The sequence below is a fragment of the Triturus cristatus genome, chromosome 7 (assembly GCF_964204655.1).
Source record: "Triturus cristatus chromosome 7, aTriCri1.1, whole genome shotgun sequence".
In the NCBI taxonomy this organism is placed as follows: Eukaryota; Metazoa; Chordata; class Amphibia; order Caudata; family Salamandridae; genus Triturus; species Triturus cristatus.
The window spans coordinates 942,207,295-942,219,485 of NC_140590.1; the positions used below are offsets into that span (position 1 = coordinate 942,207,295).

Genomic DNA, 12,191 nt, shown 5'->3' on the forward strand with positions numbered 1-12,191 from the left:
CATAGGACTGTATAACTTTTAAAGCAAGCACAATAAAAAGATCCAATAACAAAGGTTTGGGGGAAAGGTGTTCCAAGTCAAGACACTTAGGGCCTCATGTAGGTAGCATACCAGTTACCACTTCTAAAATACCGAACGATACCGAATCGGTATTTTAGAAGTGGTAACTCGTATGTAGGTAATGAGTCGGTATTTTTTACCGATTCGTTACAATTCGGTAATTACCGAATCGGTATTTACCGATTCGGTAATGAGGCATACCTTCCCATTGATGGGAAGGTATGCCTCATTACCGAATCGGTAAATACCGATTCGGTAATGGGGGGGAACACATGCAAGGGTGGCAGGGTGTCACATTGACACCCTGTTGCACCCCTGATTCGGCCATGTGTGCACATGTGGCACACATACATGCCCTAAGGGCATGTATGTATGCCACATTGCACACTGCTACGCGCGTAAAAATGCATAAACACATACATTAATTATTTACCACCAACTATAAGTTGGTGGTAAATACCGACTCTAAAACACACCCACACACTCCCCATACATCTCGATTTTGGTTTCGGAATTTACCGAATCGGTAAAATTACCGATTCGGAAAAGTTACCGATTCGGTAACATTACCGATTCGGTATTATTACCGATTCGGTAATTTTACCGATTCGGTAAATTCCGAAACCAAAATCTGTCCCCCTACATACCAATAGCCAAAATACCGGTCGGTAACGGTATAATTACCGAAAATCGGCCGTTACCGACCGGTATTTGGCTACCTACATGAGGCCCTTAGATCCTAGGAAAACATTTTGCATTGTTAATGGTATATTACAGTGGAAGAGCTTTAAACACTTAAAAAAAATAGTTTTCCAAAAGTTAGATACCTGAGAGCAATAATGAAGCAAGTGAGTTAAAGTAGTATTGGAAATGGAACACATCCAACATAATGGGGAAGCAGATGAATTGGATTTGGAAATACATTCTGGGGCAATTATAGTTCTTTTATAAATATAGAAAAGATATTGTGTGATACGTGCAGCTTTGGAAATTCTAAGAACTTCCAAACAAAACATATCTTAATCCTGAACAGAGAATGATAGGGAACAACCATTTTTCCATAATATTTCAATTGGATTTTTTGTGCTTTCCGAGGGTGATGTTAATAATAGTTTTTATATATAAGCAGCTTTCGGAGTAGAGTCATGTTTAATATTATCTGTAGGTTCCTGGTGTTGGTTTGGGACTAGCTGAGGATGAAAGTTGTGAGTAGTTAAAAAGGAATGGCTAGCAGAAGTGCTTGGTAAGTTGTATTGTGCTTGTAGATGCGTAAAGGGTATAACAGAATCACCCCATATCAATTGGTGAATAAACATAATAGACTTTTGTTTCCAGTGTTTAAAGTAAAATGATTTATGGTGAAAATTAAGAACTTATTTTACCAGATTGAGGAGGACAAGTCATCATGAGCTGAAATCACTGTACGTAATAGATGCTAGGAATATTTTATTATAGAATGCTTAGTAATAAAGGTACTATTAGACATATGAATCACATCTTTGAACGAAAAATCTTTCAGGAAGGATCGCTCAAATACAATCCATCATGATATGACAGACTCATGAAAACCATTGGTTAAGGCATAAAATTGTCTAATTAAAAAGCAGGATGATACAGTTTACAGTCCGGAAATCGGACACCACCTTCATTCTTTGGGGATTTTAATTCAGGTATGGCAATGCGTGGATTTTTGTTGTTCCAAATGAAATTTTGTTCAAATGGAATTAATTTCTGAGAAATAATAATTAGGGATCTGAAATGGGAGTATAGAAATTGTATAAAGGACATGTGGTTCAATCATCATTTTACGAGTATCTAGTCTATCCCACCATGATAATTGGACGGAGACCAGGATGAAAGTAACATTTGCAATGTGAGTTTTAAAACACTAAAATTGTGTTTTACAGTATTGGAAATAGGTGAAAAACAAACACTGAGATATTTAAATGTGAATGGGCACCTAGTAAAGTTAGAGTTATCAAACTTATACTGATAACAGCAGCAATTTAATGGTAAGATTTCAGTTTCGGAAAAGTTAAGTTTATATCCCAAATTGCTGGAATATAAATCAATCTCTTGTAAAAAAGAATTTTACGGGGATTAAGGATTGGACATGTAAATAAGAACACCATCAGTATACGCTGAAAGTTTGGTCTCAAGGGAATTGTATTCAAATCCAGAAATAATATTGCTACAGCAAATACGCTCAATTACGGGTTCTAGACAAGGGATAAAAAGTAAAGGGGAGAGGTGACAACCTTGTGCAGTAACTCTGTGCAAATTGAAGTAAGAGGAGAAATGACCATTAGCAAAGACACTAGCAACAGAGTTTTATAAATTAAATAATTTTAGGATCAAAACCAAACCATTGGAGAGTGGTAAACATAAGGGGCCAATTGATGCGATCAAATAAATTTCAAGCATCACGGAATAGGGGTCCTACTGCTTTTTAGGTAAATCGAGAATATTAGGAGAACATTCTAGCATTATCCATAGAAAGTCCGCCCTGAATAAAACAAGATTGTTCAGGTTTGACAAGGAGAGGTATAATGGTTTCCAGGCAGGATGCAAGGATCTTTGCACGTATTTGTCATCATTATCACACCTGGGCGGTGAACTCCGCTCCACTCGCAGAGTTTGCGGAGTGCCCTACACTCCGCGTTACGCGGAGATCCGAAAAACTCCGCTTCGTGTTACGTAGTGGAGTTTTTTTCCTCGCTCGTGTTCGTCTACGTCAAATCGGCGACTGCGAGCAAGGAAAATCAACCTCCTGGCGAGACTTTTCCTCGTTCGCAATCGTCAACATCAAGTTGGCGAGCGCGAGAGTGGAAAATCAACATCCCGGTAAGATTTTTCAACGCGGGGAGGGTCAAGTTTCTCATTGTGAGTGGTCGCGTATGCTCGCAACAGCTCGCGTTGAGAAACTGCCCTTCAGATTGAGAAAGCTGCTGCTCAAGTAAAAATCTATTCAGGCGGCAGAAAAGGAAAGCAGGGACCGCTTGCACTGTGCATGGTGCCGTTCGCAATGATTGCACAGTGCGGACAAGCATCCGGCACTGTGCAATCACCCTGAACGGCATTTTCCTATCGTACTCCGCTGCTCGTGTGGCGTAGTTTGTTTTTCAGTTCGCATAGTGTCACGTAGTGTCACGTAGTGTCACGTAGTGTCGCGTAGTGCAACTCCGCAAACTCCGCCCAGGGTTAATCATAATTGATTACCAAGATAGGTTGATAATTCTTGCAAAGGGTGTGATCTTTACCAGGCCTGGGTATCGGAAGAATTAGGACTTCCTTGGAGGAACCACTAGCCTTTGAGGATGTAAGGAAAGAATTAAAGAACTCTAATAATTTGAGGGCAAAAAAGATGAGAATATTCAATGGAAAAACCATCTGGCCAGGTGCCTTAGCTCGTTTTAGGGATTTGATAGCATCTATACTTTCATATGGGTAATATCAGCCTAAAATTTTTTGAAGATGTTAGATAGGAAAGTAGGTTTAGGAGGACCATGGAAAAGTGTTTGTATATTAGGATCTAATGGAATAGTGTCCTCTGTATATAATGATTAAAAGAAGGATTAGAAACCAGCAGAGATATCAGAATTGGAAAGTCACGGTGGTGTTAGTAAATTCATTGTGAATGGGTCCAATAATTTTACAGTCTGATTTAATTTTTAAGTAATTAGCCTGCATCTTACGAGCCTTATTTTGACCTCTGTGGTATATAGATTTAACTTTGAGTAGAATGTTACATGCATCAGTGGTAACAAGTTTGTTAAGATAAGATTTGGCTGCAATTAATTCATGTAAAACACTGAAAGATTCTGAGGTAAAATGATTATGTTCCAATGTTTTATTTTACTGAAGCAAAGCAAGGTATTGGGAGTTTAACTTCTTTTTCTTAGTGGCAGAGAAAGCAAAGAGTCTTTAAAAGCATCCCAAATTGTAGGAATAGAAGTATCAATGAAGTATCCATAATAAAAGCAGTAGCTTCTGTTATAAATGTATGACCTTGTAACAGAAGGTTATTAAACCTCCAACGATCAGTTTTAGAATTACCAAGGGAAAGATCAAAAGAAGATAAAAATAGGGCATGAGCCACAATAAAACTGGAACCAGTTTCTGATGATTGTAAAGATGGTAGCAATGATTTGGTAACTAAAATAAAATGAATTCTAGACAGGGTATGGTGAGCATTAGAAAAGAATGTAAATTCACATTTATCAGGATTACTCATTTTCCAAACATCAAATAATGGATGAGCAGTAATGCTGATTGAAATGCCTTATGAGATTTGTCGGGAATGAATATGCATTCCCCACGATGGGGGAGCTGTTTGACGGGGGCACTGCAAAAACCTGGGAAGGGGTTGCTGCTGCGGCCGAGGCCCCGACCCAGCTCCAACGCTTCCAATTCCACAGGGTGAGGGGAGCGTTGAGGAAGCACCTTGGGGACGATATGGCAGAGCCTCCTGAGATTTTGGAGTTAACCTATCTGATTAAGCAAAAAAGTCCCTGCAAGCTGATCTCCACGCTATATAGTATAGCTATGTCGCAGAGATCACATCAAGACACTAAGGCCAGATTGGCATGGCAAAGAAACCTAGACAGCCCCATAGACTACGCCATGTGGTCGTATTGCTGCGTTGGGGCACGCCGAATTTCATTACATGGCAAGCACAGACTACTCCATTTTAAGTATATTAACAGAGTTTATTACACACCGGAGAGGTTACATAGGTATGGCCTCAGGGAGGAGGCGTGCTGCGACAGATGTCGTCACCCTGTGGCGGGCTTCTACCACTTGGCTTGGGAGTGCCCGGGTGTCTTCCAGTTCTGGGAGGCTGTCTTCCAGAAGATTGGGAACATAGTGGAGCTGGAGCTTGCCCCGTACCCTAAACTTGCACTCCTGGGATACTCCAGGGGCCTGCCGAAGTCTGCACGGAGGATTGTGGATATGGGGCTGCTGCTGGCACAACGCAGGGTGGCAATGTGCTGGATGCGAGGGCCCCTGCCAACTCTGGCACAGTGGGACAGAGACGTGTTATACTGTTGCACGCAGTCTGAAATTTTCAGCGAATTATTATCTCCGCGGAGCAGGCCGAAAAATTTCTGGGGGCTATATGCGGAGTATCTCAAAAGGGACAGCACGGCAACAGAAACTGAGGGGGGGGGCGACCGGTGGGTTGGTAACGGAGGCAGCAGATCACTAAGGGGTGTTATAGGAAAGATACCAAATGCGTGAGGGAGTTGGGAATGAAGAGTCGATTCACCTACGGGGTAGATGGGGGATGGCAGTTTATGAAGAGGGGACGATCGCTAACGGACGATCTATGAGCTGCAATGGAAGTCAACGAAGCGGGACGACCACACTGTAAAGTTCTCATAGTTGGGTGGCAAAGTAGCGTAGGAACTGCGGGATTTGTGGCTAGATACCTCAATTGGTTAGGGTAGGGGAGGGGGGAGGGGGCGGTACATTTGGTTTTTGGTTTGTTTTTTCCTTTTCTGTAGTTTTTATAGTATTGTTAAATAAGAAAACTGTGCTTCGCAGAGGGGAGAGTTGATACTGCACTGATGCACAGTGCTGTAATATTGGTTGTATTGTCTGCGGGGAGTGTTCGGCGCGCATTGATGCCCGGCCCCAGGGATGTGGGATAAGATGTGCGGCGGAATACCTTGCGGGAATATATTTAGCCGGCCTCAGGGTTGTAGGCGAGAAGCACTGTATGTCACTGACCTTACACAGTTAAAAATACAATAAATAATAACCAAAAGAGAAAAAAAAAAATGTTGCAATTATGCTGCGAAAAAAAAAGAAAAAAAAAAAAAAGAATGATTATGCATTTAGATTTCCTGTCCGTAAAGGGGCCCAACCATTGATTGAAATTGCCTGCTACAATAATATTGGGATCATCAATAGAAGTAAATTCCCTTTGATACTGTGCCAGAAGTCAAGATCAGGTTTAACTGTGCTATAGATATTGAATAGAGAAATACATTTATCATTAATGGTAGCAGTAACAAATATCCATCGTCCATTAGTATCATATTCAGTAGACAAAATCTGTATCTTTAATAACGATTTATGACATAGCATGGCAACACCACCGTTGCGATTGACAGCGGGGGGGAAATTCCTGACCAACCTGAAATTGAAAGTTCCTGAGCGATTCTGCATCATTACAATGGATTTCCTGTAAAAAGGCAATATGCGGGTTAAGTTTTGACAAATGAGAAATTACATTTGTTTTTTAACTGGATTTTCCAGACCACGAACATTGCTCGAGACAATGTTGAACATATTTGGAAACAAAAATAGGGGAACAGGACCATGGATACCAAGATGTAAAAAGGAAAACGGAGGCAAAATGACACCATTCATTAACAACAACATAATGTATGTAAAATATACACATTGTGATATCGGAGAACCTGTGAGCAATCACATATTGGAAGTAAAAAGGAAAACAGTAGAGAAAGCAAACGTAAGGTAAAAGGATATTAAAAAAAAGCAACAGATCAAGGAAAGAAGCCCAGATCTGAGGAGAAGAACATGAAGACGCATTTTGGGACAAGTCAAAAAAGAAGGATCATCAAAAGATCTTGTGTTGCCCTCCTAAGTAATTTTGCATAAGCAAGGATGTCATATCGGATGTTTGATTGTGGAATTTGAGGTCGGACGGCCAGAAACTCCTTTCTTCTGGCATTAGTTGTGCTAGAGAGATCTTAACAGATAAACATGTTGTGACCAGGCCAGATGATGCAACTTTTATTTGCTGCTGCTTTCAAAACACGTTTGAGGTCTGTAAACTCTAGGAAAAGCAGAATGATTCCTTGTGGTTTGTCAGCATGAGGATGAGGAGGGCCTTGACAATATGCTTATTGAATGTTAGTTGGAGGAGTATTCTCCATACCGAGAAGATCTGGTAGAAATTCCTTCAAAAATCCAAGAAGGTCATGTCACCCAATGGCCTCCAGTAATTCGTAAATACAGAAATTATTCTGTCTATTTCTATTTTCAAGGTCCTCAGTATGTAGATTAAGTTTTCAGAATTTCTGCTAAAGAATAAGGATTTTAGTGGCCACATCTTACAAATTGTAACACACTGCTTCAGTAAGATCATCTTACTCTCCATACTAATCCAGCGATCCCTGAATCTGCTGAAGCTTATCATTGGTGCCACACATAAATGTTTTTAGACCTCTCATTTAATCTAAACAGTATCTAAAACAGGATTCTGAGAGGACAGGATAGTCGGGAGGGGGTAATTGTTCACCCTTTTAGATTGTGTGAAAGAAGAAGTAGCTTTAGCTGATGTATGAGGGTCACACACCATTTTGATGTAACGAATAGTAAGATGTAGAGATTTCTGAGAGGATTTAGTCCTTCCCATACAAAGGAGGATACATGTCTGGTGGAGTAACGATTTAATATTGAACAGTAATAAAATAAAATTACCTGTGAGCTTAGTATGTAAATTGGAGCACATCTGCAAATGTCCAGGAAAATACATAACAACACTGGGAAAAGTCGCTAGGAAAAGTGTACTACCAAAAAAATGTTTCTCATAAAATATCAGGCTTGAGGGAGGTTGAGGAAATTCACAACATCTTTTATTCAATAATAACTTGCAACTTTTAAATGGACCTTTACAGTTATAGGAGAGTCATCATAATCAACAAACTTTATTTCAGCTATCAAAGCCAAAAAAGTACATGCAAGGCACAGCATGATAAAAATAGAAATAAAGAGTAATAAAAAAAAATGGAGATAGACAATTCATAAGATTACCATAAAAAGTTCTAAACACACACATAAAAACAGACAGTAGATAAAATGCATGTCTCATTGTTAATAAAAGCAGATTATTCAGAAGTGCAAAGAAACTACATAGCACCCAAAGACAGCCGCGGTCCGCACAGGCTACAGCGGTGGGGCAGTGGGGCCATGTAAGGTCCAAGGGACGATGCAGAGGGAAAATTAAATAAATCATTAATTTTCCCTCTGCATCGTCCCTTGGAATATCCCCTTACATGGCCCCACCGCCCACCGCTGTAACCTGCACGCACCACCACTGACCGAAGATTTAGCTATGGCACAAACATAAAAAGGCTGGCTATCTGCTCTAATTTCATGGAGGCTAGAGCAGTGCTGTGACTGCTTGTACCTAACACTTTGCATGAGAGTGAAAGCCAATGGGAACGAGCCTGGGCATAGGCAGGACAAACAAAGAAAACATGGGCTACAGTTTCTTTCATATGGTTACACACAACAGATGCTGGGGAATCAGATGGGGCCCATTTAGAAGTAAATGATTTCAAAGGTAGAGTGCCCACACAAACCGGAAAATATAATTTTCTATCCGGAGGCACAGTGATAGAGTTCCAAAACTGTTCAAATGGCCAAAGTGATTTAAAATCAAGAAAGTCACTTGTCAAAGAGGCACTAACAACTTTTTTGGCCTCGTCACGTGCTGTTTTTGCCCAGTATAGTTTGTTAAAAGATTACTTAGAGTGAATAGAGATTCAGAGGGGTTTCCCCACATGTCACTCTGCCCTATGGAGCTAAGCAACCGATTGATATCATGTAGCCATTTAATTTTATGAAGGCTATCAGATTTGATTACGTTCCCAAGGGTAACGGTTTAATGGGCTGACTCAGGGGTTGACCAAAAGCACCTCCAATACCTCAGCGGATACAATCTACATATGCCCTCAACCCTCTTAATGTCCATGTCCAATGTTAAGGGGTATATGGTGGTGCTCGGTGGTAGTTGAGCGATGTTCCTCAGGAATTTGTTTTCTGATCTAATGGGCTTGTCAATGTTTGTAAATCCCCGCAATTCAACCCCAGAAAGAGGGAAACACAATGCTTTTGCCTCATAGATCTGGAGTGCTGGTGCAATAGGATTACTTAGGGAGGCCCGATGCTCTTTAAAAATAGCCCTCACTATTTATTTATGCAGTATAACAGCCTTGCTCACATGGTGATTCCAAGACAATGTGCTAGCCAGGGTAACTCCCAGATATGCAAAGGAATCCACCCTCTCCAGAGATGCACCATCAAGTACCAATCTCCCTTTGTATGACTTATGCAGACTAAAGAACATTAGTTTGGTATTTGCTGTGTTTATTTCCATTCCCAGAGAGCAACAGAATCACCAAAATGATTCAAGAGCTGGAGTCAACTCGGGGTCTTGGAAATCAACAAGGTTTTGTCACCAAACAATAAAACAGGAGTTTTTATGTTGGCCAATAAAGGAGTATCCGTATGGGCAAAGATAGGCAGCGTACTATATCATTAAAAAAAAGAGAACAGGTTAGGGGCCAATACACAACCCTGCCTTATACCCCTAGATACTGGGATCCTATCTGTCATCTCACTCTTTATGCCCAGCGGATTCTAGAATAATGTTCTTCTTGTAAATGAACTATGATAGACAGAATGTCATGGGTCATTCCCATGTCCTTAATTGCTTGCCATAATTTGGGGCGGAGCACCAAATTGAAAGCCGATTTCAGATCAACAAAAGCAACATAAAGTTGCTCTTAGTGATTACAACTGTTTTCCAATAAAGGAGTAAGAGGTAAAAAACTTGGCCAACAGTGGACACCTTTTCCAAAATCCCATCTGAAAAGGGCTTATGAAGTTATTTATGTCTGCCCTCTCTTGAATATTACCTAAGATACAGAGACTAAAAACCTTTTGAATTATGTCTATAAGGCTGATCAGCCTATAATTCCCAGGCTTGGATCTATCTCTCTTTTCATAGATTGGTGTCACTAATGCCCCCTTACAGGAATCTGTAATTGGGGCTCCCTTTGCAATAGCATTGGCTAGAAAAACAATGTATCTGGACCAGGCTTCGATATTGTAAAGGAAGATGTCTGCAGGGATGCCATCGGGCCATCAGCCCTGCCACGTGTGACTGCTTTAAGTGAGTTTATCATATCCATTTTTTCAAACAAAGGCTCAGCACTATCTGGGGGAATGGAAGCAACTACAATATCCTCTTCTGTACTTAGAGTGCCATCATAATAAAGATTATTAAAGTGGTCAAATCATTTATGAGAGGAAACATGATTATTAGGTTCAAGGGCTCCTGGATTACTACTCTTTGATACAAGGGTCCAGATGTTAGTACAATCTTTAGCAGGTGAGGCATCTTTGAGATCCTGCCACCTCTGCTTGTCGCATGCCCTTTTGGCATTGCCCAGGTAATGCTTGTACACTTTCCTACAGGTATAAATTTGAGTTACATCTTTGATCTTGATAGCTTGAACAAAGAAACTTTTAAATCTCCGAAACTCCTCACTGTACCAAGTATTGGGCTTTTATTTATACTACTTTAAATTGTGAATAGAGATTGTGAAATAGGCTCAAATCAGATAAAAATATCGGTGGTCAACCATATCTAACAAGTGCTGTAGCTCATGGTTTACGGCAAGCAAAATATCTAGACAGTTGACTATTTGCTACCATTTCAAATGACGCATATTGGATGTAATTTCACAGTCTCCTATAACAGCTGGAGGACAGTGGCCAGAATTGTCCCTATGACAAAGAGCTAACAAACAGAGGGATAATGGATCATGATCTTTGCAACCCTTTGCTTGATGATCATGTCTTTAACAGATGACCACAGTCTGGGATCGACCATACTGTAGTCAATGCGACTAGTTGAATTTGGTTTATTAAATGTAAATGCACCACTAGAGTTCAATTTGGTCTGGCCACTAGTTGCCCTGACCCCAAGTTCAATTGAGAGGTTCTTCAATTGAATAGCAGCCTGAATCCATCTATTAATGGGGTCAGTCTCTGGGGGGCGGGGCAGGATACCTCAGTGTTTATCCTCTTCATAGGTAATCTAGACATCATCAAATTTAAGGGGCTTAAAGGTGGTGTTAAAATCCCCCATCATGATAAATTCCTGGGGTGAGTGCCCGTCAACCAGGTAATCCTCAAGAATTTTCGCAACTTTTATGGAAGAGTCATTTCTAAGGTATTGCCATCATGGCCACTAGGTGTAACTTGCAGCAGGATGTCTTAGGTTCACCAGAGAAATGAAGCAGAGTTGGCGCATTGAAAAAAAATCCAAAACGGTGGCCGCTCATGAGTAGAGAGAAGTCACCACCATAGCTCCAAGTTAATTAAGGCACGATTAGGTAAATTGGAGAGCAGCAACAAAAAGGTCATAGACCTTCCAAAGATCAGATTTGTGAGGCAGACAAAATGGAAGAAGGGCCAATGCTGAGTATCGGCAAGCAGGGCGCAAAGACATTGGATGACTTGCATACAAAATGGCCGCAATGGAGACCGACAAACTCACCGCCACCACACCGGGTACACAGAAGGCTCCATGAGTCGTACCTGCAATATCTGCTTTAATGCAGGAGGCAGAAGGAATCCATAGGTATGCACCATGTAGAGGCACACCAGCTGTTAATGGCTATTTTGCTGAAGGAAGCTCCACGTCACGACGGAGCTCAAAAGTCAGTTGCCATCACGCTCGTTGCGGAAGCCACGCCCAAGTAGTAATGCTTTATTTTTTACAAAATAAGTAATATCATTTAAATATCTATTTAACTTTTAGGGATGGAGAGTCATTTATTATTGGTGAAGAATATTAGGTAATGTATAATATTGTAGTATTTTTAAATATTAATACTAATGTATTCATATTTTAAAAATATTTCAAGCAAAAACATATTTTTTATAATAATAGTGATTGGATTTTTAGGGATGGGATGTGAAGGGTATAGGGGCCAAGAGTGCAAAGTAATTGAATACGCACATTATTTTATGTGATGAGGAATGAAAAGTTAAGAATTTGCTTCGGGGTGATTAACCCCCCCAAACAAGAATACATATAGAATAAGATCATGAAGGGTTCGCTTTTGTTTAACAAATATTATTTTTGAAGTATTTCATGTAAATAATATCTAAATATTATTGTTTTGATAAAAACAGATAATAGTGTTTAACTTTTTGGGACAGGATGTTTTAGAATATAGCAGAAGGGGAGTACAATATTACTTAAAGATTAATACTGGAGTTAATAGTTACAAATTACTACCAATGTGTCAATATTTTAAAATACTTCGAACTGAAGAATTAATATTTTATAGCAACAA

The 12,191-nt window shown here is 40.2% G+C and overlaps 1 protein-coding gene and 1 long non-coding RNA gene across 3 annotated transcripts in view; one reads left to right on the forward strand and one right to left on the reverse strand.

Annotated features, from left to right (window-relative positions):
• The window catches only part of LOC146810887 (uncharacterized), an 898,367-nt gene that overhangs the window by 548,001 nt on the left and 338,175 nt on the right, over positions 1–12,191 (forward strand). The gene's annotated exons all lie outside the window — the stretch shown is intronic.
• Positions 1–12,191, reverse strand: part of LOC146810888 (uncharacterized) — a 32,646-nt gene that overhangs the window by 6,303 nt on the left and 14,152 nt on the right. The window contains exon 2 of the long non-coding RNA XR_014965751.1: positions 6,203–6,250. This is a non-coding gene — a long non-coding RNA (uncharacterized LOC146810888). The remainder of the gene's footprint in view (positions 1–6,202; positions 6,251–12,191) is intronic.